Source organism: Xyrauchen texanus, chromosome 7, assembly GCF_025860055.1.
Source record: "Xyrauchen texanus isolate HMW12.3.18 chromosome 7, RBS_HiC_50CHRs, whole genome shotgun sequence".
NCBI lineage: Eukaryota > Metazoa > Chordata > Actinopteri > Cypriniformes > Catostomidae > Xyrauchen > Xyrauchen texanus.
In genome coordinates, this window is record NC_068282.1 from 27,317,901 (window position 1) to 27,344,744 (window position 26,844).

Below are 26,844 nucleotides of genomic sequence, written 5' to 3' on the forward strand. Positions count from 1 at the left end.
AGAAGAAAATGAATTCCAGCCAATTTTCGAAACAAAGCTGAAAGAACTGCAAACCAAAAGCTATCAACATTACATATAAACATTTGCAGCCACTTAAGTTTTAACAAGACATTCATATTCTCGAATTCAATCACATTCAAACCACTTTGTTAGTAAGATTTGATAATATACATTTATATATATATATATATATATATATATATATATATATATATATATATATATATATATATATATATATATATATATATATATATAATGGGTTTTGTGCTTCCAAATAAAGTTATACATTTTCTGATTACTTGTTTTTATAATAGCTGAGGAAGGAGCCAAAGTGAGAGCAGGTTAAATCAATCTAGATCAATATTCAACTTTGGTCAGCAAAATTCTCCCAAAAATTGAAATATCTCTCTGCAACCAGCAATTAAAAATTGTATTGGCTTTTTGTAACTTATTTTCAAAATATTCTTTCATACTAATCTTCAAATCTCTGCTGACTAAAATACCCAAATATTTCACTGTATCTTTAACTGGGATGTTATTCAGAGAAGTTACTTAATTGTGGTGTAGGGCCATAAGCTTGCACTTGTTCAAATTCAATTGAAGACCTGATGCCTTAGAGAAGGAGTTATGTAAAAATAATGTGGTGTCATCTGCTAACTGACTGATTGGTAAAGTTTCCAAATACTTTTCATTTATTTACCGTTAAACCGTCCACAGCCAAAATAAATAAAAGAGGGGATAATGGGCAACCCTGCCTTATTCCACGACCAATTGTAAATCTTTGTGATGTACTGAAAGGGAGACATACTGAACTGTTCATATCTTTACAAATAATTATTATAACACTAACAAATCGTTCACCAAAACCAAAAAGTTCTAAAATGTTAAAAAGAAAAACATGTTCTAATGTGTCAAAGGCCTTTTTAAAGTCTAAGAATAGAATAAATCCATCATCCTCTATCAAATGACTGTACCCCACCAAATCCATAACCAATCATATATTATTATGAATAGATCTCCCTTTCAGGAATCCTGATTGTGACTCATTAATTAAATTATTAATGCCATCTTTTAATCTATTTACAAAAATATGTGTAAAAATTGTATAATCATTGTTGAGCAATATAATTGGGCGAAGATTATCTACATATTTTAGGTCTTTATCTGGTTTAGGGATGAAGGTAATCAGGCCCTGACTCATACTGGGGTCTAAGGACCTCTCTTCCATAGACTAAACAAATGCATTAAATAACAACAATTTAAGATCATTCCAGGAAATTTGTTTATCTTAAATTTTTTAACTGCTAAGTCAAGTTCTTCAATCTGTAACTAACCATCACAGTGGTCTCTCAATTCAGGGAATGAAATATATTATTTTTTCAAAAAAATTATTACAATCTATTGGAGAGAAGTTAATAAAATACAAGTCACTGTAGAAGCATTGGATTTCCTTGCATATTAATTTATGGTCTGTGCTTTCAGTATCATTCACCATTAATGAATGAATATCATTTTTAGACAATCTTCTTTTTTCAAATCTACAAAAGTAAGAAGTAATTTTTTCACCCTCTTCTCTCCGTTTAGCTTTTGAACTTATATTTTGACCTTGTTTTGAATGCCCCAAATGTTTAATGACATTAATGAAAATGGTAACTTAACTGGAAACATAAAATAATAAAGTATAAAATTAGAAAAAGAACAAGCACTGGTATAAAATGAAACAAGACGTTTTCAGGGTTGGGTATCAACAAACCCAGAATATACCTCACAACCAAGTATGTCTCCAAATAATCATATCTCACACCATCTTCAAGTAAAAGATTATGTTGTGTCAATGTGTCTTCCTTCAATGCAACCAAATGGCCACTGGTAGAAAGCCTTTTTCCCTTTTTTATGCGCTTGCTCAATCAAAGGCCACAGCGCAGCACAGGCGTTTCAATCCTCCTTCGTAAGTTCTTCCATGAATCTGGCTCCATGGTTCAGGCAGACTGGCGAATTTTTCGTCAATTTCCATATTTCATCCTTGTATTTCCGCATTGTGAATTGCACAATCATCAGCCTTGGATTCCCTGGTTCCTTCCTACCGATTCGGTGCACTGTGTCAACAAAGTCCTCTACTATCTGTATCAAGTGTGGTGCAATTTCAGCAATAAGGCCAATCACTTCCCTGCAGGGATCCTCTTCAGGCTTTTCCTTCATGAAGTTGATCCGGAGATTCAATTTGTACCGCTCATGAGCAGATGTTCTGCTCTCCAGCTCTTTGTGTGATGTGGTTAAACCCATGAACGATTTGCTTGTTTCTTGGCATTTTTCTTAGCAGTCTTTAATTTCAGCAGAACTGAACTCAAAAGCCTTGGAAATCTCTGCTATCATAATGCTATTCCTTCGCATTTGATTCACCGTTTCTTCTAATTTTTCATCTTGAGAATCAAAACGAACAGTCAGTGAAATAATGGCTTGCAGTAGAGTTGCATTGGGGATGTCATCGTCGTGAAGTATTTGACTTAGTAGGAGTGAAATGATACGAGTTACAACATCTCTCTTTTAAATCAGCCTCTGGAACATCTGAAACTAAACTGGGGGTGTGTGATAAGCCGGAGGAATAATAATCTTGGAGTGAATTGTTTGCTGAGTAGACTGCTGCTTTTTGAGGACAAAAAAATAACACAATGTCTAACTAAGACAAAGAAGTAGGTGTAAATGAGAATTTTTAAACTTTCAAATCAAAATTGGGAGATTAACTAGGCAGCATGGTAAAAGCACATGTGCTCAGCCCGCCATCTTAGACGACTCCCGTTCACATCATATTTTTTGGTCAGAACCACAGTCCGATAATGTCAACAACATGAGTACAAGAGGCAGCTGTTTGCTACTGTAACTAAGCAACAACTCAAGAAGATATCAGCTTCTTTGTGTTTTTGAAGTATTCATCTCTTTGGATTTACCACCAAAACTTTACATGCACAAAAAGACAATTATGTTTGTCTGCCACAAATGCATTGAATGTGCAATGATGTGAAGAATATCAGCGTTTGTCTGCCGCAAGCCTGAGCTGCTCTCTGAAGATAATTTATTTGGACACAAGCTGGTATGAGAAATTCATTAATAAATTCATCACCATTATAATTGCGATCTGGAGCCTGTAAAGACATGAATTATACGTCATCAATAAGGGTTCACTTCTGCGATTTGGTATGATTGCATTTATATTAGCAGCGAGCCACACCTGAGTTCACATGAACAGTAGTACCCCAGACCACCTTTTCAAGTGGACTTAGGTGCGGTTTGTGGCTGTGCAACCGAGTTCGGAAAACAGCGTTCACACCACCCAAACTAACCGAACTTTGAAGTCATTCAACTTGGGTGCGCACCAAAAGTGCTAGTGAGAAAGCACCCTTATTGACACAGTTTTGGACCATTTTGAAATGTTGCCTTGTGAAAGCGAACCGAACCAAGAAGAAATTGCAACATTGTAACAATTTTAGCCCCTGTTTCAAAACAAATCAAACAAGCTACAGGTCTGAAAATGCCCTAAGATAAAAGGTGGCCTTTTCTACATCCTAGTACTGTGCTCATATTCATGAACGGCATCATGTTGAGATCGTATGACCAGCTAAATATTGCTCACTGTATCTTGTAAATCCTTTGTAACTGAATGCTTTCACTCAAAGAATATTTTCATAGTTGACAGCAAATAGCATATTTCTATAATGGCATTGATAACTGAGAAGTTCCATGTTTGCATGATGCAGCATCTTCGATGCTAGATTGTCAGCACAATTTAAAAGCAAAATTTACTGAGTGCACCTTTAACCATTAGTGTTTCAAATCCTTAAAATCATTTTCAGTTGTTTCAAATGGCACTCCATAACAGACCTTAGTCCAGGTAGACGGCATATTGAATTTTACACAGATAAAAAGCTGTGAGGATTGACTTACAGTTTGTATGTTGGCATGCAGTCTTATAAAGGTCCTAAATCACATCTAATTTTCCAGTTTCTTTCTCTGTTGAAAACATTTTGGAAAGATGTATTTTCACCAATTTGAACAACAGAACAACCCATTGAACATTTTGTATTTCTATCCCTCACAGCCTCATTTTCTGCTACTCTAAATAAGATCCATAGGTCAAGCACAATTTCTCTATGATAAATTAAAATGATGACTGTAATACTAGATTGATATGTCATACTCCAACAAGAATGCGAAACAAAATTAAGAGTGCAGATACAACCAACAAGTCTTTAATAGTACTCTGCAATAAAATAATTAACCGTTAATTCAAATGAATACATACTAAATTAAATACAAAAGAATATAAAGAGTATAAACACTATGCACAATTCATTTCCATGACACTGACCTGTAGGAGAAGACGGTTCAGTTCAACCTTATCTTTTGCCAACCCCTCACTCAGGGCTCCCATCTTGGCTAGGGAGTCCTGTAGCCCTGCACCTTTGCTTCGCAGTTTGGTGAACGCCAGTTCTTGAGCAGCTTTCAGGGCCTCTGCCTACAGGGAGGCAGTACAAACATCAGTGGGGAGTTTGGCTTCACACATTGATTAGCTACCAAGTTCACGAAACTGCCATTTATTTTGTAATCAGTGGTCTGGATAAAATATGTTTGTTAAGAGCACTGGAGTTTAACTGTTACATTTTGTCCCCAAAATGACCTGTGGCAGAACTGTGGTTGTGTGGAAAAGCTGTTAGTTACAGGCAGAGCAAGTGGTGAAAAATCTTTCATAGGCACTTTTGCATGGCAAATATCAACCACTAAAAACAAGCAGAGCTACATAACTCATTCATGGTCAGAGCGTAAACTGAGTTTCCAGTAATTCAGCAACTGAGTTGGACTTTTGACAGGAAAAAAACCTTCTGTATTTATTTAGTGGATAAATAATGCAAAATAAATCTGAAAACATGTTTTATGACTGGGTGTAATTCAGTCAAAGCGTATTTACTGTATACAGACTTAGATCAGGTGCCATGGGTTATTGAGGGAGTGAATGAAATAGTGAGGCATAGAGAGAGGGATGGAGGGAGAAATCATGAAGGAATGAGCGAGTGAATGAATTAATGAATTATTAAGTGAGGGGAGTAAACAAGTGAGGAAAAATGTGCATGAGCGAGTGAGTGAGTGAGTGAGTGGTTCGAGAGAATGTATGAATAATTAAATGAGTGTGATAAAATGAAGGTGTGAGTGAATGAGTGAATAAACAATTGAGTCATTGAGTCAGTAGGGCCTCATCCACATTAATACATTTTAATTTTAATATGCATTAATTTCGCCACATTTTGCCCTTCCGTCCACACCGAGATGATGTTTTGTCCAGAGTAACTGAGGTTTATGAAAACGCTCTCCCAAGCTAATAAATTTGACTTCAATTCAACCCAAAACAATCAAGATGGTGACCCATGTTGTAGCAGTGTTGTTGTGCCTGCTATTCCCTTTGATAAGGTTGTTTTTCATGAGTAGAATCTAAATTCCTCTGTAGTGCTCCCTGGAGTGAGTTATTTTGCACGTCACTGTACAGCCAGTAAAGAGTATACTAACAACATCCGATGCGCTCTCTCTCTCTCTCGCTCTCTCTTTCTCTTCCTAGTGAAAAAGAGAACTAGAGAGGCAACTCTCAGCCCTACAGCAGCAGTTTGAGTGTGTACAAGCAGAGCAGGAAGGCATGAGAAGTTCAGAGACAGAGAGATCTCTTAAGGCAGCAGAGGGAGGAATTATGTAGTATTTTTTTAATTTATTTTAATTTTTGAGTTCTTGTCATAACAAAAATACTGTATAATAATATAGTAAACGTGAACAATTGGGTTATGTCTGATGTACTTTTTTTAGTTTTCATATCTGTAAAAAATAAATGAACAAATAATATCAGCAGTCCGGTTTGCCTATATGCACTGTTTTACGTCTCAGACATTGTGTGTCTGTATCTGTCTGTCTGTGTGTGTGTGGGTTTGGTTGGTTTACCAGGACATTTTTTCAGGTTTTTCAGGTAAAAATGCAGGGGCTTGGGTAGCTCAGTGAGTAAAGACGCTGACTACCATACCTGGAGTCACGAGTTCTAATCTAGGGCATGCTGAGTGACTCCATCATGGTCTTCTAAGCAGCCAAATTGGCCCAGTTGCTAGGGAGGGTAGAGTCACGTTGGGTTAACCTCCTTGTGGTCGCTATAATGTGGTTCTCGCTCTTGGTGGGGTACGTGGTGAGTTGTGCGTGGATGCCGCATTATAACGTGAAGCCTCCATGCGTGCTATGTCTCCACGGTAACGCGCTCAACAAGCCACATGATAAGATGCATAGGTTGACGTTCTCAGATGCAGAGGCAATTGAGATTCGTCCTCTGCCACCCATATTGAGGCGAGTCACTATACCACAACGAGGACCTAGAGCGCACTGGGAATTGGGCATTCCAAATTGGGGAGACAAAAAAAAAGAAAATGTACAAATAAATGTTTAGGGTTAGGGGATATAATCTATAGTTCGTACAGTATAAAAATGATTATGTCTATAGAGAGTCCTCATAAGGATTGCCACACCAAAATGTGTGTGTGTTTGTGTGTGCAGTACCCTAGTAAGAGCCTGTGCACGACTGCCCTTTTCATCCTCCAGAACCTCTTTCTGTAAAATAAGCTGACTCAGAGCCAGCTCTTTACGCTCTTCAGAGTGTCTCACCTCTTGCTGCTCAAAGTGTGTCGTCTGTACAAAACATACGCATACATGTACACATTAATGCATACTTTTTGATCAGTGATATAGGCAAAGCAGTACAAAACAAAGCCAGCACAAACAACAAGAATCAACATGAAAACTAAAGCAAACTATGGGAAAACCAGCATGACAAAACTGTGGACACAAACAAAACATGAAATTAATCTCAACGCATAGGTATATACACATTCTCATGTACACCCAAACATAAACAAGCAGACATGTTTCTGTAAACACACTCCTCAAATAGTTGTTTTTCTTCATCTGGGCAGAAAAGAAGACTTGAGGTTAAAGGTCACATCGCACACATCATGATCAGGCTTGTTACCTTTGAACAGTAAAGTAACTGCATTATGCATCTCCGTGTTTCATGGATTTTTTTAAACAACATTATGTTGCTTAAGTTTAAGGCTACTTTAAGGACAACATGTGCTAGTGATACTGACTGTAAACAATAGGACAGGGAAACAAACAAGGGCGAGGAGGAGGTCGAGGAGTTTGAGTTTTCGCAATACCGTACCCCCTATCAGATTCAGAATGTTCTCGAGCCAGCTGCCTCTCCAGGTCCTCCCTCTGCTGCCTGAGGACGTCTCTCTGTCTCTGAACATCCAGAGAGCAACTTCTCATGCCTTCCTGCTCTGCTTGTACACACTCCAACTGCTGCTGTAGGGCTGAGTGTTGCCTTTCTAGCGCTCCTTTTTCACTAGGAAGAGAAAGAGAGAGCGTCGGACGTTGCTAGCTTTAGATAAATACATTGTCATAGACTGGCTGATGAGAGAAGATTTGTAAGTCGCTTTGGATAAAAGCATCTGCTAAATTAACCAAAGTCATAGCAAAAACACAAAGGCTTTGTTCAGACAGTCAGTAAAAGGTTTTTGAAACCGACTCAAATCGGTTTTGTAGTTTGTAGTCTGAAGAGTTAAAAACAATTGAAATCTTTACATATCCAAATTAAAAATCTGATTAAAATGGTTTGAAATCAGATTAAAATGAGATTTTCTTACAATGCGTCTCAGTCTGAACGCTTAGATTGGATGTCAAGACGTTTTATTTTTTCATCATTTAAGACACAACACATAAAGTGTGCAAAGGTTTTTAAATACACATATTTTTATTAACTTTTACCTCATACAGTAAACTATATGACATTATATACAACAGTTAGTTGCGTTCCCTGAATCTGATTGGACGAGAGATGTTCCTTGAGTGCTGATGTCTCAGAACAGCTGTAGGGTTTCTTGGTTCAGGTTTGGGGAATGTACAATTAATATTAATGATTGTAATCAATGATTAATCATACGGTTTGAACTAGATAACAATACATTCTAAATTGCCCCAAAACAGGGGTTATATAGCCCAAAAGTCTGCTTCAGATATATATAGATAATTAAACACAACGAATTATAATTAATTAGGAATATACATCATATGCAGACAGGCTGTATTCATTTTCAGAACACCTTAATGGAATTAACCCGTACCGCAACCAATCAGTTCGTCCAGCAAACCACTTTGCTCGATACCCTTGATCAATTCTCCAGAAGGTTTATTCTTAGTATAAGCCTACTTAATCAAAGCACGTTAACTTACTTTGATAATATCAGCTTGTAGCTTTAGATCGCACATTAAAGAGGCTTTGCTTTATGACCAACAAACACAGACAATCAAGCGTATAATTGGGTGTGGCAGGGCGGAGAGCGGGGCCGGGTCGTGATCCTACACACCCGGTCCCGTATTAGGCTAATTATGCCTCCATGAGGTTTAAAGGTCGACTGCAGAGGGCTGTGCGGGAGAGAGAGATCGTTAGCGGACATGTCCGTCATGTGTGTTTGTGTTGTCTTTTAAGTTTTCCATTAAACTATGATTTATATCGTCAAGCCGGTTCTCGCCTCCTCCTTTCCCATCCTTTAACTGTTTTACATTGGTGCTGAAACCCGGGAAGGAGGAGGGATACGCCGTAGTAGAGTTCTCGCCATTACCATCCACCCCAACGGAGCAGCCGCGGCCATCTGCCGGGGGACGAGGAGCCTAGCCACCTGAGCGAGGACGATGGCCGCCGACCGCAAGGGGAGGAGGGGCTCCTAGCCGACCGCCTGGAGTGAGAGAACCGCTGCCAGGGGCGGAAGAGTCGCCTACCGGCCGCTGAAACGCGGCGGGGTTTAAGACCGCCGACCGCGAGCGGGGAGGGGCTCACTACCGACCGCCTGGAGCGAGAGAACTGCTGCCAGGGGCGGGGGAGACCCCTTCTAGTCCCCGAGAACGCGGCGGGGTGTTCCGTCCGCCAGGGGCTGGAGGACTGCCTCGGATCTGCCCGGAGAGGCGCGGCTGTCGTCCGACAAAGGGTGGAGGAGTGGCCGAGGAACAAGCTGCGGCGTATCTGAGAACTGGCGAGTAAGTTTTTTTTTTTTTGCATCTCTCTCTCCTCTCTCTCTCTCACTGTTGCTCTGCGTTGGCCTTTGCCTCTTTTAAAATTTACAGTTTTTGGGGGGTACTACACTGTTACAGGAAGTACCCCCCATTTTAATTATTTCTGTTTCCCTCCCCTTGTCCCCTCCCTCGTCCAGGTAGATGGGGATGACCTGCCGGCAGACAGCGCGAAGGCGCCCTCCCCAGGGAAAGAGGGGATGTACGTCAGGCCGGGGCTCCCCAGCCTGAGAGAACGAGGGAGGAATGTGGCAGGGCGGAGGGCGGGGCCGGGTCGTGATCCTACACACCCGGTCCCGTATTAGGCTAATTATGCCTCCGTGAGGTTTAAAGGTCGACTGCAGAGGGCTGTGCGGGAGAGAGAGATCGTTAGCGGACATGTCCGTCATGTGTGTTTGTGTTGTCTTTTAAGTTTTCCATTAAACTATGATTTATATCGTCAAGCCGGTTCTCGCCTCCTCCTTTCCCATCCTTTAACTGTTTTACATTGGGTTTAATACAAGGAACTAGGATATATCACAAACTTAACAAACGTAGAACACATTTAACAACAAACATTTAACATAGAACAAACAAAGTAAAACAGGAAGGAAAATAAAGAGATTACAGGGATAGCAAACTTGTTACAACAGTTAAACCTTAAGAGCCAGCAAGGGAATTACACACTCTAACGCATTTGAATTTAGATGGAATAATACTTGCAAAATGGACCTTTGTGTCGCTGAACAAGACCAAGAGTGTGTGCGTGAATGTCCTCGTTGCATCCGTGAGATGGAGGATTTCTCTTGGTGCTTCTCGAGCATGGATCGCTCACGGGAAGTTCAAAGCATCTTAGGAGTAATGGTTGAAACTGAGAGAGAGTCCTTTCACCCGGAGAATATCGGACTGCTCCAAAAACGTAGAGTGTTGAGCTTTGTCCGAAGACAAGAAAAAGACTGAGATAAACGGCAAATAAAACAAAAGACATGTCTGACGAGAGTTTATAGAGAAGTTGAAGAAAACTTGAAGAGGTTCAGAAGAGAAAAAGGAGTAAGAAAGCAAGAGATGTAAGGACAAAGGACAAGAGAAAGAGGACAAGAGAGCGATTCCACACCAGATCCTGACTTTTAAGGTAGGGAGGTCACACCTCCTTTGGGAGGAATGACCCAATGAGGCTCCTCAGTTTTGGCGCGAGATGGTTCCCTTTGTCTTGTCAAGGCTCAACATTTGCCTAATTTACAACAGGGTCCGGATGTGGTTTGAATCACTCAAAAGATGGTAAAACATAGCAGAATACATTTTAATGTAACCTTATATATATATATTCAGCTAGGGCGAGTCGTAAGGTTTAATTTGATACCAAGAAACTTGTATTTGGTACACTTAAAAGTGAATATATACTCTTAGACTTTTTATATAAGCCCTCAGAGTTTAACTACACAACTAAACAATCTTAACTAGTTTGATATAACAGCAGAAATACCCAAGCATACGGGAATAAAACATATTTCCCCAAAAATAAGCCATTTCTGGGTTTTAAATGGTAGGAACGTGTGTGTGTATAGATTTTCAGTGTGTAGATGGCGATATCACGAGTGTCTCTGGAGAGGCTCTTTGGGTTGTAAAAACGTCAAGAAAGCATTCTAACTCCCAGACTCGCTGGCGCTACCTGGTGATTTAGATGGGGAGGATCAGAGTGTGGGTTTAGTAAAAATGTGTGCATTGCATTCAGAATTAATGAGTTCATGATTTTCCGTTCATACTCTACACAGCAGTAGTCAAACACTTCACTCTTTCATTTGTTCGCGCCATTACAATCAAAAGTGTAAGAGCAGCGCAGATGTGTAAAAAGCTAGATTTGCGTCTTCTCATTTTTCCCTGTGACATTAAAGACTTAAGCCAGCAGCTTGTAACAAAAGACAATTTTTGAGTGTTGAACTGACATTAATTTCAGTCAGCGCTGCCAGTCAGTGAGCAGTTTCTTTGAAGTCATCAACAATTGCTTCTCACTCCAAGATCGCTCTGGATTACTACTAAACGACAACTGGGAAATACAGCTTATCACAGTTTATCACAGCTGAGAGACACAATAGACGAAGTAATCACGCATACTCAAGGTGCTTTCCTACTGGAGTTTACACATTGGGAGCAGAATTCAGCAGCATGAAAACAACATTCAACATGGCGGTAGAAACAATCTGGCCACCACAAAATTCTCAGGGAAGACCATGCTCGGACAGAGATTTTTTACACAGAGAAAATGATCTTAAGCAAGCTGACTAACTCAAAAGATGAGGAATAGAGTTAAACAGCTATATCTATACTGTTTATCTCTTCTTGGGAGATGCGACATATACAGGTAATTGCTCAATCAAGCTCTCTCTCTCCCTTTCTCTCACTCAAAAAAACACACAAACACACACACACATACCTGTTTCTAAAATAACTTGTTAGAAACAGTCCATGCTGCCGTTAATAGTTCTAAAGTGATGTTTTTGTATAAGTAACGGAGGATTGGGGCATCTTTTGAACTACAGTTGAAGTCTAAGTGAAACTAAGTAGAAGTTTACATACACTTAGGTTGAAGTCAATAAATAATTTTTTTAACCATACTACAAACCTATTAGCAGTCTATTTAGGACATCTACTTTGTGCATGACATGAGTAATCTTTCCAAAAATTGTTTACAGACAGATTTTCACTTTTAATTGACTATCACGATGTTAACTGTGCCTTTAAGCAGCTAGGAAAATTCCAGAAAACGATATCAAGCCTTTAGACAATTAGCCAATTAGCTTCTGATAGGATAATTGGATTCAGCTGCAGGTGTACCTGTGGATGTATTTTAAGACCTACCTTCAAAGTAAAAGAAAAACAATTGTGGGCCTCCACAAGTCTGTTCATCCATGGGAGCAATTTCCAAATGCCTGAATGTACCACATTCATCTGTACAAACAATAGGGCGCAAGTATAAACACCATCTGACCACGCAGCCATCATACCGCTCAGGAAGGAGAAGCATTCTGTCTCCTAGAGACGAATGTAGTTTGGTGCAAAAAGTGCAAATCAATCCCAGAACAACAGCAAAGTACCTTGCGAAGATGCTGGAGGAAGCAAGTGGACAAGTATCTGCACTTGGTTTTTAAACTGCATCATCGTCATCATCTCCAGCATGGTTACAGAATACTTGACCACACACCATGAACCCAGCAGTCTGACTCCTGTGCCTAGTATCTGCACTTGGTTTTTATCGTTCCCTGGAGGAATATGAGGGTGTGAAGAGGTCTGACAAGAAGGATGGAATGAAGACGCAGAGCTCTTCAGAAGTAAGGGTTCTTTTAATAGCCACAGCAATATTTTACAAACTTTATGTTTCTATGAACATAACAAAATTTCTCTGCATAACATAAATCTCTTATTATGATTTGTCTATGCCAACACTAGATTGACACGTTGTTCTCTCCCTCGTCTGGAGGTTCTGTGCCCATTTTATTCCGCTCTCCCCATGCTCACTGAAATTAGAGACAGGTGTTAAACATTAATTTAGCTCAGGTGCAAGCGCCCTTACCGCTTTCTCCCTCGGACGGGCGCTTGACCACGCCCCCACTGCCACAGAGGGGGACTTCTGCTCTCTAGTAAGTGAGGTGGACTTTAATGAGGTGGCCCTCAAATACTGTTTCCATTTTGGGCTGAATGAGCAGATTTCCTATTTGATGCCTGCCACGGCCAACGAGCTAACACCCAAGCCTGCCACGGCTGACGAGCTAACATCCATGCCTGCCACGGTCGACGAGTCAACGGCCACACCTGCCACGGCCAATGAGCTGAAAGCTTCACTGTCCAAGAGCCAGCGTTGCCTGCCTCGTCTGTCCCAGAGCCAGCATTGCCAGCCTTGCCCGTACCAGAGCCAGCGTTGCCAACCTCGGCCTCCCGGAGGAGGAGGAGGAGGAGGAGGAGGAGAAAGGCTTTTGTTTCTAAGTCTCTGCCCATGTTCACGACCACAGAGGTTGTTTCCAAGTCCCTACCCATATTCAGGACCACAGAGGTTGTTTCTAAGTCTCTGTCCATGTTCATGACCACAGAGGTCATCTCTGAGTATCTGCCCATGTATACAACCACGGAGTTCGTTTCTAAGTCTCTGTCCATGTTCACGACCACAGAGGTCGTTCCCGAGACTCAGTCCATACCCACGACCACAGAGGTCGCTCCCAAGACTCCGCTCATGTTTATGACCACTGAGGTCTTTTCCCAGTCAATTAGGACACTTCGTTTCAAGCCTCCCACAGCTCCACCTTCCACGACTTGGCCCCACGTCATGGCCGCCAAGCCTGAGTTTCCGCGTCATGGCTGTCAAGCCTGAGTTCCACGTCATGGCCGCCATGCAAGAGTCAGCTCCAGGCCATATCACAGCCATGCCAGAGTCAGCTCTAGGCCATGTCACAGCCACGCCAGAGTCAGCTCTAGGCCATGTCACAGCCATGCCAGAGTCAGCTCTAGGCCATGTCACAGCCACGCCAGAGTCAGCTCTAGGCCATGTCACAGCCATGCCAGAGTCAGCTCCAGGCCATGTCACAGCCATGCCAGAGTCAGCTCCAGGCCACATCACAGCCACGCCAGAGTCTGCTCCATGCCATGTCAGAGCCACGCCTCAGCCTGCTCCATGCCATGTTGCAGCCAAGCCTCAGCCTGCTCCATGTCATGTAACAGCCGCGCCTCAGCCTGCTCCATGCCATGTAACAGCCGCGCCTCAGCCTGCTCCATGTAGGGTGACCACCTGGCTATTAATCTGTTGCAGGTCAGCAGACCTGATTTTGCGGGACAATGCGGGACACGAGGGAGAGAGAACTTACTATTATTGTACTTGTTGAATAAATATTGATTTTATATTAGATGTATTTTTGCAGTGATATTAAATGTTAATAACGGCGCTGACCGGCACTGTGAACGTCACTCAGTTTGGCATAAGGTCTACGATACAAACAAATTTTAACAGCACAGACCTACTCAATCTAAATATAATGAAGTGAAAATAATAATCTAATCGTTAAAAAGCACATTTCCAAATAAGCACATCAATTCCATAATTAAAGACTAGAAACATTAAATGTGTTCTTACTGGATTTAGTGCATCTTGAATTTATTTATTTTTTTGTCTGATCTGGCTGCTTCGAATAGGGCCTTCTCATTCATTATGACTGTAGAACTCCTGGCAGGTGTAGCTGTAGTTCACTTTCACCAGGAGTTCACTTTTGATGAGGTCCACAGATGCTCAGTTCCTTGTCTCTGTCCACGCAGCGGTCATCAGAGATAACACCCTCTCCACGAACACGTTGGTGACAGGAATGCTCAAAGCCAAAGATACCAGAGCTGTCATGTTTGGGGCACTGAAATGCTTCAGCAGAGCTGCCCATGAAACTTCGGTGGCATACCCTGCACTCTCCTTTTTTAGGGTAACCTGTAACTGGTTTTAACCATGTATATATTTTCTCCAATTCTTTATTATACGAACAAAGACACTTTTTCTTCTCTGGAGCTCCGGATAGACCCATTTTTCTGTTGCAGTTTTTTTTTTTTTTTTCAGTGTTTTCCCACTCTGGCAAGAAAAAAAGAATGTGTTGCGCATATTCAGTGTTTTCTTATTAACTTTTTTTTTTTTTTATATAGTGATTATGTAATTAAAGGACGATGAAATAAAATGATGCCGAAATAATAATAATAATAAAAAAAAAATTATACAGACAAAATTGAAATGCGGTAAACTGCTTATGACTTGCTGGACAAAGCTTCCAATTTCGTGATTGTCTCGCAAAATGCGGGAGAGATTGTCACCCTAGCTCCATGCCATGTCGCAGCCGTGCCTCAGTCTGCTCCATGCCAAGTTTAATGTGGGTGTTCATGTATTCCATGTTTAGATGTGTTTCTCTTGTTATCAGTTATGTTCAGACTGCTCCATGCTATGTCACAGCCGAACCTCAGTCTGCTCCATGTCATGTCATAGTAAAGCCCCTAACTTCTCCATGCCATGTCATAAGCAAGCCTCTGCTCCACAGTCCAGGCCCACCTCTGCTCCACAGTGCAGGCCTGCCTCCACAGGGGACCTCCATCCCAACGAGCCACTCATGGCTCCACCCCCCACATGGACTCCACCTTGATCCCTTACTCCATGCCCTGTCACGCCAGACCACACCCCAAGACCCCCCAGTTCCCTACAGAACTTTGGCATTTATGTCATGTTTAATAAGTGTGTTCATGAATTGGGGTGTCAGAGCTGCCCCTAGTCTTCCATGTTTAGATGTGTTTACCTTGTTATGTGATGTCCTGTTTCCCTCCATGTTCATGTGTCTTGTTTTCATTGGTTTATTCTCTTGTTAACTTGTTATCAGTTATGTTTTGTCATTGGTTCATATTTCATTATCTTATTAGTTAAGTCTTGTGATTGTTTTTTTTGTTATTGTTTTACCCAATGTCTGTGTATATAAGCTCTCATGTTTGCATCATCTCTTGTGAAATATTTTTAATGTAACTTTGTTGTTTGGTTCCAAGCCAAGTTTAGTTTCAGGTTCTACACTGCATCATCGCCATCATCTCTTCATCTACCTGTGTCCAGCATTGTTATATCAGCAAGGAAGAAGCAACTAATCCAAAACCACCATAAAAAAGCCAGACTACAGTTATAAAAAACGCATTTGGATCCGCACCTCTTGTCTTCCCATTCTTCAATTGTGACACTACCCAAGATGTTTGACCCAGGTTAAACAATTTAAAGGCAATGCTACCAAATACTTGTGTATGTAAACTTCTGACCACTGGGAATGTGATGAAAGAATAATGCTGAAATAAATAATTCACTCTACTTTATTATTATAACTTTATTTAACCAGGAGGTCCCATTGAGATTCAGAATCTCTTTTACAAGAGAGACCTGGCCAGGGTAGCAGCCAAATCACAACAAATGCATACATAACAAACACCAAATTACATTTTCATGATAAAAGAAGTACATAATATTAAAAAAAATGTAAAAAAAAAAACTACTATCATTTCACATTCTTAAAATAAAGTATTTTCTATGATTAAATGTCAGGAATAGTTTAAATGTATTTGGCTAAGTTATATGTAAACTTCTGACTTCAACTGTACCAATGGCAGATCCTGAGTCATGATGTAAGAAAGTAGGTCCATGCACAAATGTTTGTGACAGTCCAATCGTAAATATATTATACTATCAATAGACACTCACTGAGCACTTCATTAGGAACACCTGTACACTTATTTATTCATGCATTTATCTGCCAATCGTGTGGAAGCAATGCATAAAATCATGCAGATACGGGTCAGAAGCTTCAGTTCATGTTCACATCAACCATCGGACTGGGGGAAAAATGTGATCTCAGTGATTTCGACTTTGGCATGATTGTTGGTGCTAAACGGGCTGGTTTGAGTATTTCTGTAATTGCTGATATCCTAGTATTTTCATGCACAACAGTCTCTAGAGTTTACTCAGAATGGTGCCAAAAACAAAAAAAACATCTAGTGAATGACAGTTCTGCGAAAAGAAATGCCTTGTTGATGAGACAGGTCAATGGAGAATGGCTAGAATGGTTCGAGTTGACAGAAAGGCTACGGTAATTCAGATAACAGCTCTGTACAATTGGAGTGAGCAGAATAGCATCTCAGAATGCACAACATGTCAAACCTTGAGGTGGATGGGCTACAATATCAGAAGACCATGTTGGATCATAGTGTTCCTACTAAAGTTCTCAGTGAGTGTATATTATAACTATATAACATTCACTTTGTAATGAACAGTGATTAAGTGAACTAGTCAGTTGTTTTGGACACAGCATATGCATAAATGTGTAAATACAGTAATGACTGTGTTCTTTCATGATAGACATGAAAAATGTTCTACTATTATTTCAATTCTTTATACACTGACAGCTACTCTCATATTATGTCTCTTGGCATCATGGTGACACACTTACCATTACCACAGCTACAGATACAAATACACTGGACATTCACTACGCTGTCTGAACAAACGGATCAGATTTTATCACTTACAAAATCACTGTGTGATCAGTGCTATTTATCATATTAGAGAAATCAGATTTATGTGCAGTCTTCTAAATCTTTTTTTCTACTGATGTCATTAAACAATTAAATTACGTCTCTTATTGAAGTCCCAGAATGATAAAGAACCAATCTCTACCTGGTGACTAAGCCTAGCAAGGTGCGGTATCTCTGGGCATCTCTGCTGTCCTCCTCAACTCTCTCCAACTGCTGGTTCTCCTGTTCCAGTACCCGAATTCTCTGTTCCAGGTTTTGGCGTTCATCATCTCCCACATGCAGCTGATCTCGCAAGGTGGCAACCTGTTCCAGTGAAGCCTCCAGACGTGCTTGCAGGTCCTCCATTTACAAGTATTATGCATGTTATTTAACCTTATTTAATAAAGCTAACATTGTGTCATATCAGGATGGTGTTCAGAAGGCTTGTTGCTAACCTGAATCTCTGCCCTTCATTGTAAAAATACTCTCTGCACAGCTATCAGAATACTGTCTCTTTGCAAAGAGGAAATAGATACTGCAGAAACAGACGAAGGAGAATGCTCATCTTTTGTTGACCCTGAACTACATTCTCCCCAAACCACCTAACAGAGGAGTTATAATGTGTAAGCGTGGTCAATGGAATTGTATTAACAATTACTCTAAAATGTTCAGTAGTCAAGTAGTTTATTATCATTCCAGCCACATAAAAATATACAATGGAAAGAAATATAGATGTGATTCCAAAATCACATGTCATTTATGTCAAGAGCCTTAAGATATTTAGTAAATCTGACCCAAAATATCATTAAACCTGATTGCTGCATAAGGCATCCCTCTCGGTTCTTTCTTCAGACCAACTTATTTCCTGTGCAGGAAAGTATTCAGGTCAATGGACAGCTTCTTTAACAGCCATGACACATATCAGAAAAGACAACTTCATCCAGACAAAAAAAAAAAAAAAACCCTTCTAAATAATTTTATATTTGCTTACTAATTGTGTGGTCTTACCATCCTGTCCAATTTGCCCTGCATTGCTGTCACATTGCCTTCTTTTTCACTGTTCTGTGCTCGGAGATGCTTCACCATTTCCCACAGTTCCAGGATTCTGCATAGACATATGCACATATCATGTTATGCATCTTGAGCAAGAAAAGCTCTCTCATTAAATGTTATTCTGAGGAATTCACAACCTTATTCCAAATGAACCATTATCTGCTGTATTTTGGAAGTTATCTTCATGAATGATTAAAAGTATGATTAAAATTACTATGAGTAATATCTGAGTTTACCTATTAAACTCAGATATTAGAATATTTGCCCCATGAACATATCAACCCAAAGAGGATGGAGAAACATTTAAGGGGGCACCATATTTTAGGGGTGCTAACTTTGACATTGCATACATCCTTGTTAATTGGTAGTTACACCTCTGGTTGTACACATTTATTACAGAATGAAATCCATTTAGAGTAAAACTACCTAGGTTACGGTGAAATGATCAAACACTATAGTGATCCTCATTTGTGTATGGCCCCTTTCATCCCTCTTCAATAAAGTGTGGCTAAAAGTTCAATGATCAAAATGGAGAATGATCTCCACTCTTTCCATTATAAAACTGGAACTGATGAAAAGATCAAGGAGAGAGAAGCTGCAATGACTCTATTCATCAAAAGACCCAAACCTTGCTCTGTCAGATCCATGGATCCAATCACAAAAGAAAGTGTCAGAGACCACTGACACATTATACAAGTCATTGAAGAATGTAGTGCATACTGAGCAAAAAGAGACACCCTCCCTCTTTCTCTTTCTCTGTCTAGTTTTGGCATGCTACATAGTTGGATAGATTAAGCAATCCATGCTGACCTTCCCTGTGTGTCAGCACTCAGGACAATGCGCAATGAGTCATCTAGGAGATGTAAGTTCAGGACATCAATAATTCAATTCAAAGCATTGGTTATCTTGGGATATGTGCTGAAATATTGGACACTACAAAATCCTTTGAATACGATAATTTAACCCCAGCTGGCAATACCGTACATATTTATTATAGCCTGCTGCTCAAGTATGATGACACTTCTTATATATTATCTGGGTGAAAAATGAATGGGACATGTGTTTAAAGAGATAGACATGTTGTATAGACCTGGAGCTAAGCTGTACCTTCTCTGCATCAAAGCGGGCCAGCAGCTGCATAGCTTCTCTGAGCTTGTCTCTCAGCTGACTCTTCAGTGTTGATACTTCATTGCTGGTGGGGGTACTGTGCTGGCTCATACTAGCCTCCAAATTTATACAGGCTGTATGAAAAAGGCAACCAGTCACTGCGCACTCTACTCGCATGTCCGACAAACTCCTGTAAAGCACAAAATAACAATTACAGGGGGTAACCAGAAAAAGAGCAACATTTCCTTAAACTACAAAAAGTATGTTCTTAGGTTCAGAGCATTCCCAAGGAAATGTTTTTTGCTCTCGACTGACGAGAGCCAGATGGCTGAAACTATAAAGCTATATATTGCGATCTGGGAATAAACTCTTTGAACAGTGTTGTGCCTAAGGAAGGGTCGTGAACAGTTTCTCCGCTGTCCATGTGTTGAGTATTCCACATTACAGCAAATTACTCAACAATGATCACAGCATTTACACAGACCGAGCCCTGATCAAGCTTGGCTCTGATGGATGGTCCAGGACTAATCTGAGGTGCAATCTAACCATCACTTTTTCCCAAAGGATGTGGTGTGGATGGGTGAGGGGTGACCCAGGTGACCCACTTTGCTTTGATCCTGAATGTGGATAAATGGCAGTGGGGTTGGAAGGAGGAGATCATGTTTCATTGGCATTTGTATTTTACCTAGCCTGATCTCATGAAAATTACATGGCTGTGGTGACATTCTTGCTAAATGAAATTACGTTGTTAGTTACACATATCGCGGCAGTTCTGAGGTAAAAAAATGTCCACTATGTGGTGCTAAAAGTGAGTTGAATTCCCAAACAATTGAGGTTTTGAAGGTTAATCGAGTTTCTCCCTTTAACTCCCTACCCAAAACTTTAAACCTAACTGATTGCTGATGCATTCACATCATTTTTTGGTGCTTCATGACACTTCTGGCTCAACTCACCTGCTCTGATGGACTTGTACTCCAGTCCTTTGTATCGGAAGTGCAACAATCTATCAGTTGAGCTCAGTGTTACTCTCGTCAACTAAATCACTGGTGAAAACTTTTGTTGACGAAGGGTTTTTGACTTCATCAACGATAGCGAAGACGCAACGAAAAAGGCACATCATGACGATAATTAAACGGTTTTAATAAAGCAAACTGTTGATGAAAATATGAAGAGATAAAAATGATACAGCAAAATATTGAGAATCTGCATTTAGAAGAATATATTAGACATGGATTAATCTAATACAAAGTTGTGCTGAACTCTGTTTCCCCGTCGGGATCTATTTCCCCACAGCAGATCTGAATGGGGGAACAGTATCTGACGGTAACATTCTCCGCTGTCAGAATGTGTTCCCCCATGCACAAACCTAAGCCTAACTCTTCCCTACTCACCCTAACCCTAGCCTACACTACCCACCTCGGCATAATGAGCCACTTCAAAATGTGGTAAATATAGTGCCTCTTTCAAACACATACTCAACAATGAGTATATCACTATAGCCACAACATACTGTATATGTAATATAAAAACTTAAATCTGCACAGTGAAGTGAATGAACGAGTAAATGTGAACTAAATGATGCGCTAGTCACAACATGCATTTGCTTTGCGAAACTTGTGTTGTGACAACGCTTATTCCGTAAGAAACACCCTACAGTACATGCAATATAATATCTTTTCACAGAAAAATAAAATGTTTCAAAAGTATAAAGAATTCAGAATACAGTAGGCTAACTTCTATTCATGATTATTTCAGGAGCTCAGGTTGTTCACAACAAGGACAGTATGTATAGTTATATGTTTAATACATGTTTACATTAGAAAATGTTTATAATTTTTCTAAATGTTTGAATATTTGATTAAGTTTGGTCTTTTACACTTTCACTCAACTTTTGTCAATTTTGAAAGTCATCATCCACTAAAAGATATATTTTTTGTTGACTAAAATTATATGTAATTTTCATCAGAGTAAAACTCTGAAACTTAAAATCAATGAATATTACATTTTAAAGGAGATTTATGTCAAAAGACTATGACTATAAAAAAAACTGAAAAAATTAACACTGTTTGAATTAACGACCGACTTGATTATGCATGAACGAGCTTCTAAATGTATTTGGTTTTGTACTTAAATGTTAAAAAGTCTCACCTTACAAATCATTCGCTATAGTAAATGTGTTAGATGTCATAGATTGCACTGAGTGAGGAACAGGGTGAAAAATAAGTATTTATGAAATTATTATCTGCCATTTTACTTATGATTTGTGTGAAAGGGGAAAAAGTCATAGTTGGAGCACCTCTAGTGTTCACTTCAACAGGAAATGGCTGTGATACGTACAACGAGCCACAAAAAATTATTTCACAAAAATGTAGGTATAGTAACATGATTCTATAAGACCAGGCTGATTGTGCCAGATCTGAAAGCAAGAAACACTTACCTATCAGTAAAAGCCCGCAGCTGGGTAAACAAGCTGCGGAGAAAGGTAGCCTGACACCACAGAGATCACACACGGGCCAGCTCGTGGTGATTTCGGGAGGTACACATCTGGGGGAGGTACAGGGTGACATGATCATATGGTCGGCGGGTTCAGTAATAAAGGGGCCAACAGTGTCAGGTAAAAGATGTGTCCATTATTGAGAAAATTATGGATGCACATGCACACATGAAAAATAATAAATTCACCCGCACATACATGCATACACACAAGCACATGGCTACATGTAAATTTTAGGCAGACATACATCTTTATAAATGGTACTGTGTACTTTTCTTGACTGTATGTGTCTGAAAACTACATGAGCTCTTTAATATCACCAGATGTTTGCACCAGAAGCAATTAATTCTCACTCTTTTTTCCAATCGACTGGAATGTTTTCACAGGAAACATCAGCTGAGAAAATCACAACAATGATTTAAAACAAAGACATTGTCCAGACTGACAAAACAGGCACCATGGCGGAATTCCACAAGTTCCAGAGTTGAGTTTCATTGGGTCGGATTAAGGAAAGATTTTCCTTAAACTGTGGATTTGGATAAAAACATACTCTTTAGATCCTTCCTTCCACCCTCCTCCCTCTCACCTCAAGTTCCCTCATGAGTCGCGTGTCCCTCTGTTCTGCCTCTTCTCGTGCCTTCTGCATGCTATCTGTCAGGGCCTGATTGGCTTTGTTAGCTTGTTCGATTTGTTCCTGGAGCAGCGCGTTGACCTGGCTCAAACCAGAACACCTGTGAAATACATGCGATTGCGTCGGAGCACTGTAGCCTGGGGCCTCCACCTGTTAAGCTATGAGTCAAATGTTCTTTAAAACTTCTCACATGATCCCACCCCCCTTCATCCCTCAATTGTGCAGTCTCTATCAGCTTTTATGTTTACAGGCTTGTAAAGGCCCATGTCACGTTCTGCATTGCCAGCCACACTTAGAGGGGAATTTGCATGACAGTTTTTATAAAGTCCATGTCAGCTCCAACCTAATTGCCACCAGATTTTCTTGCCAAACAGTTTACAGGATTATTTACATCATTCATGGCAGAATCCACCCAGTTACACACTTCGATTGATGCCAGGGTGTGAGGCAGTGAGGGTGATTGACAAAATGATCATCAAAGGTGGAGGAACAGAGAGCGAGTGACGATCAAAGCAATGTAAATGAATCTCTATGAATCTGTGTTTTGGATTAATTTGCTTACTGTACAGCTCTGAGAAATAAAAATGGTAAGGCAGACAGCTTAGTGTTAATTCTCAATAGCTGAGATTCCATCCATGTTGCGAATTTAATTTATGTTAAACATTTTTGAGAATAAAGCAATATTGCATCCTATGTGTTAATAGTCCAAAATCCGTGGCTCTTTTATTATGTATAATGTAAAATGATTTGTGTTTTAGAGCGCAGAGACAAAAAGCTCTGACGAACTTCATGCTGATGCCTTATGTTTGGGAGCGACAGCATGTGAGACAGTTCTGGGAGGTAATAGAAGTCAATAGTTATGATGACTTCCACTTTCAGCTTTTCAGAATTACCAGAGCAACATTTGAGATGCTGTGTGATGATGTTGCTCTGCAGAGCTGCTTAGAGAACAGGGCAGGAACAGTTTTCTGAAATAGATTTGCGTGCCCTTGAAATAAGTTTTGCGTGCCCTCACAATAGTTTTGCGTTCCCTCTCAATACATTTACAATGGTTTTACTATAGTAACCATATTTTAACATTGATATTAGTAGTAAAACCATAGTAATAATACAGGAAAATTAAAACTATGGCAATAAAAACCACAATTTGACCATGGTATTTGTAGTAACACCCAGGGCTGCACTGGTAATCTGGCATACCGGGCATGTTCCTGGTGGGCCGATGCACTTTTGGGACGATCAGGGGCGGAATGTCCATCGGGAGAACCGAGCGGCCTGTGGTTCGGCCACGAAACGTGCCGAATGGGCCGCGATAATCAACGATGAGCCACCGTGTTATGCAGAATGTATAATCTCGGCCGATTTTGCTTCCCAGACCAGCCCTGGTAACACCATAGTAACCATAAGAATTACCATGTTTAATCTATAGCAAAACCATGGTTACCATTTGGATACAGTATACAAAATTAAAACCATAGTTTCTTCCAAAAAAACATGGTTACTTAACTTACTTTTCATGGTTACTACAATATTACTATATTAAAACCATAGTTTCTGCCAAAAAAAAACATGGTTACCCTAAAATAATATTCCTATAGAAAAATGTTTTCCACCAAAAACTATGGTTACTACAGTCTACAATGTTTCTATAGTAAAACTACAGTTAAACTATTGTGTTTGTATACTAAAATGTCTCCGGTTACAGAATTAACCTCAGTTCCCTGAGATGCAGTAAATACTTTTGGGGAATTCCTTCTCCCCCGACCTAACGGAAGCCCTTGTATAATAACGACAATTCTATGATTGGCGATGGTGTTTGAGCCCGGCATCTTTAGGCGTGCAGTTGGCCAATATAAGTGGGCCCTCAATCACCATTTCTTCAGAATTGTCTGATTGAAGGACAAAAGCTCATCATTCATAGCTCGAAACTCTGAAGTAGTAGTGCGGCCAGCTTTCGCAATGTCTCGTTCCCAACATCTCAGGGAACTGAGGTTACATGTGTAACCGGAAACGTTCCCTTTTGATTATGGTTCACTCGACTTTACGGAAACACTTTTGAGGAACGGAGTTCCAGAAAAAGGAAGTACACCAGAGTATAAACACGCTGAGTACACCAGAGTATAACCATTTGTAAAATAATATGTCTATAAGTCAGAGACCTGTCAGTTGGTGACTTATTACAACATATTTCAAGTGTATAGAATACTGAATAACCCCACATGGTGACCACCAGATGGGAAGTTAATCTTATGCTGGGGACATATACGAGTCATATAATACACACAGTATAAATTCAACCAGAGGTTTGAGGGAGGTTTATTCTTTTTGGAAGTGCATGTGACTTAAGATAGAGTAATTTGGATAACAGCCTACACAGGTGGTTGTATTCAAATTATAACAGGTAACATGCCCTTAATAAAGGAGTTTGGGCTGAACCGCTGGGTGTTAGGAAAGTAAGATCTTTATACAGAGCGGGCTCGCGAAGAGATGGATACCACATCTAGATTATAAAACCTTGCACATGTGTTTTGCGAAGACCATCCTGCTGCAAGGCATATGTCCTTCAGAGACACATCATTTGCCCATGCCCATGAAGAGGCCATGCCTCTAGTTGAATGCACTTTCGCACTAATAGGGCATTTCGCGCCATGTGAATTATAGGCAAGGGCGACTGTGTCAACAATCCGGTGAGAGAGCCTTTGCTTTGATATGGACATGCCTTTTGTGCATCCTCCATTACAAAAAAGAGCATATCTGACAGCCTAAACTGGCAGGTGTGCTCCACATATATGTGTAATGCCCGCACAAGGCATAATTAATGCACTAACTGCTCCTCGTTTGATTTAAAAGGTGGGGGAGAAAAAGCTTGTAGGTGAACTACCTGATCCCTAAATGGCGTGGAAAGCACTTTAGGCACATAGCCTTTTTTTGGGTTTGATTGTAGCCTTTGTAAGCCCCGGTCCAAATCCCAGACATGACCTGACAGTGCCTGTATATCACCCACCCATTTAAATAATGCCAGAGCCAACAAAAGTGCAGTCTTTAGAGAAAGCACATGCAGCTCTACGCATTCCAATGTTTCGAAAGGAGGGCTTGTGAGCGCCCTCAGCACCTAAATTTAAATCTCACGTTGGAACTGTAGCAAGGCATGGGGGGTTAAAGCGCCTCGCTCCCCTAAGGAACTTTATGATGAGATCATATCTGCCAATAGAGGAGCCAACTACTGGTTGATAGTCGCTCCCCAGACCTTAAGCATTGATGGAGTAAGACCTGCACCCAGCCGCTCTTGAAGAAATATAAGAATTTCCACTATGGAGCAATTCACTGTGTCCTTGCCACGTAAAGAGCATCAATCTGCAAACACGTGCCATTTTAGGGCATAGAGGCTTCTTGATAGTTCACTAATCTGCAAACTGGTGTTTATTACCGACTGAGCCAATTCTGGCTAGTCGTGTAGGTTCCACAGCTCCAGCTGGGGATGCCAAATCGTACCCTGTGCTTGATAGAGTAGATCCCTCCTCAGTGGTAATTCCCATGGAGGGCCGTCCAATATATCCATCATTTCTAGAAACCAGGACTGGTTGGGCCATTTTGGCGCAACCAACTGAACCATTTCCTTGTCCTCTCTGACTTTGCAGATGACAGAGTGAAGGAGACATACTGGGGGAAATGCGTATTTGCATTCTGCCGGCCACTTGTGAGCCAAGGCATCCACCCCCAGCAGGTCTTGGGTAATGGAGTACCAAAAAGGGCAGTGGGTGGTCTCCGCAGAGGTGAATAGGTTGATTTCCGCTTCGAATACTTCCCAAATCCTCTAAACCATCTGAGGATGAAGTCTCCATTCCCCATGCCATGATGTGACAGCATGTCCGCTCCACAGTTCAAGTGGTTCCAGGACATATGTCGCTCGAAAGTAAAGGAGAGGGCGCTCGCTCCACATGAGGAGGCGTTGCACCAGGCTCATCATTGTTAGAGATTGAGTTCCACCCTGGCAATTTATATACGCCAGAATGTCATGATTCATTAAGTTGGAATGAAAAGCCTTCATGGCTAAGAAGACAGCCAGCAGTTCCTGGCAGTTTAAAGTGCTGAAAGCCGGGGGTCCGTTGCACAGCGCACCGCAGTCTGTGTTGGATGTATCCGTTGTCACCACTTTTTCCTGAAAACCCAACCCAGCTTAATACACTGTTGATAAGAAGTTGGAGCTGTCATGGTGCTAGAGCAGCCAGATAGCGGCGAGTCACAAGGGCATGCATCCTTGGCACCAGGCGTGCCATGTATGTGATGTTTGAGCCAGCACTGGAAAGATCTAATGTGTAAAAGACCTAATGGTATGACGGCGGATGCTGCTGTCATAAAATCCGGCATTCTCTCAAATAACATTAGTGGA

At 40.7% G+C, this 26,844-nt stretch overlaps 1 pseudogene; it reads right to left on the reverse strand.

Moving 5' to 3' along the window:
- The window catches only part of LOC127646099 (rootletin-like), a 75,228-nt pseudogene that overhangs the window by 43,565 nt on the left and 4,819 nt on the right, over positions 1 to 26,844 (reverse strand).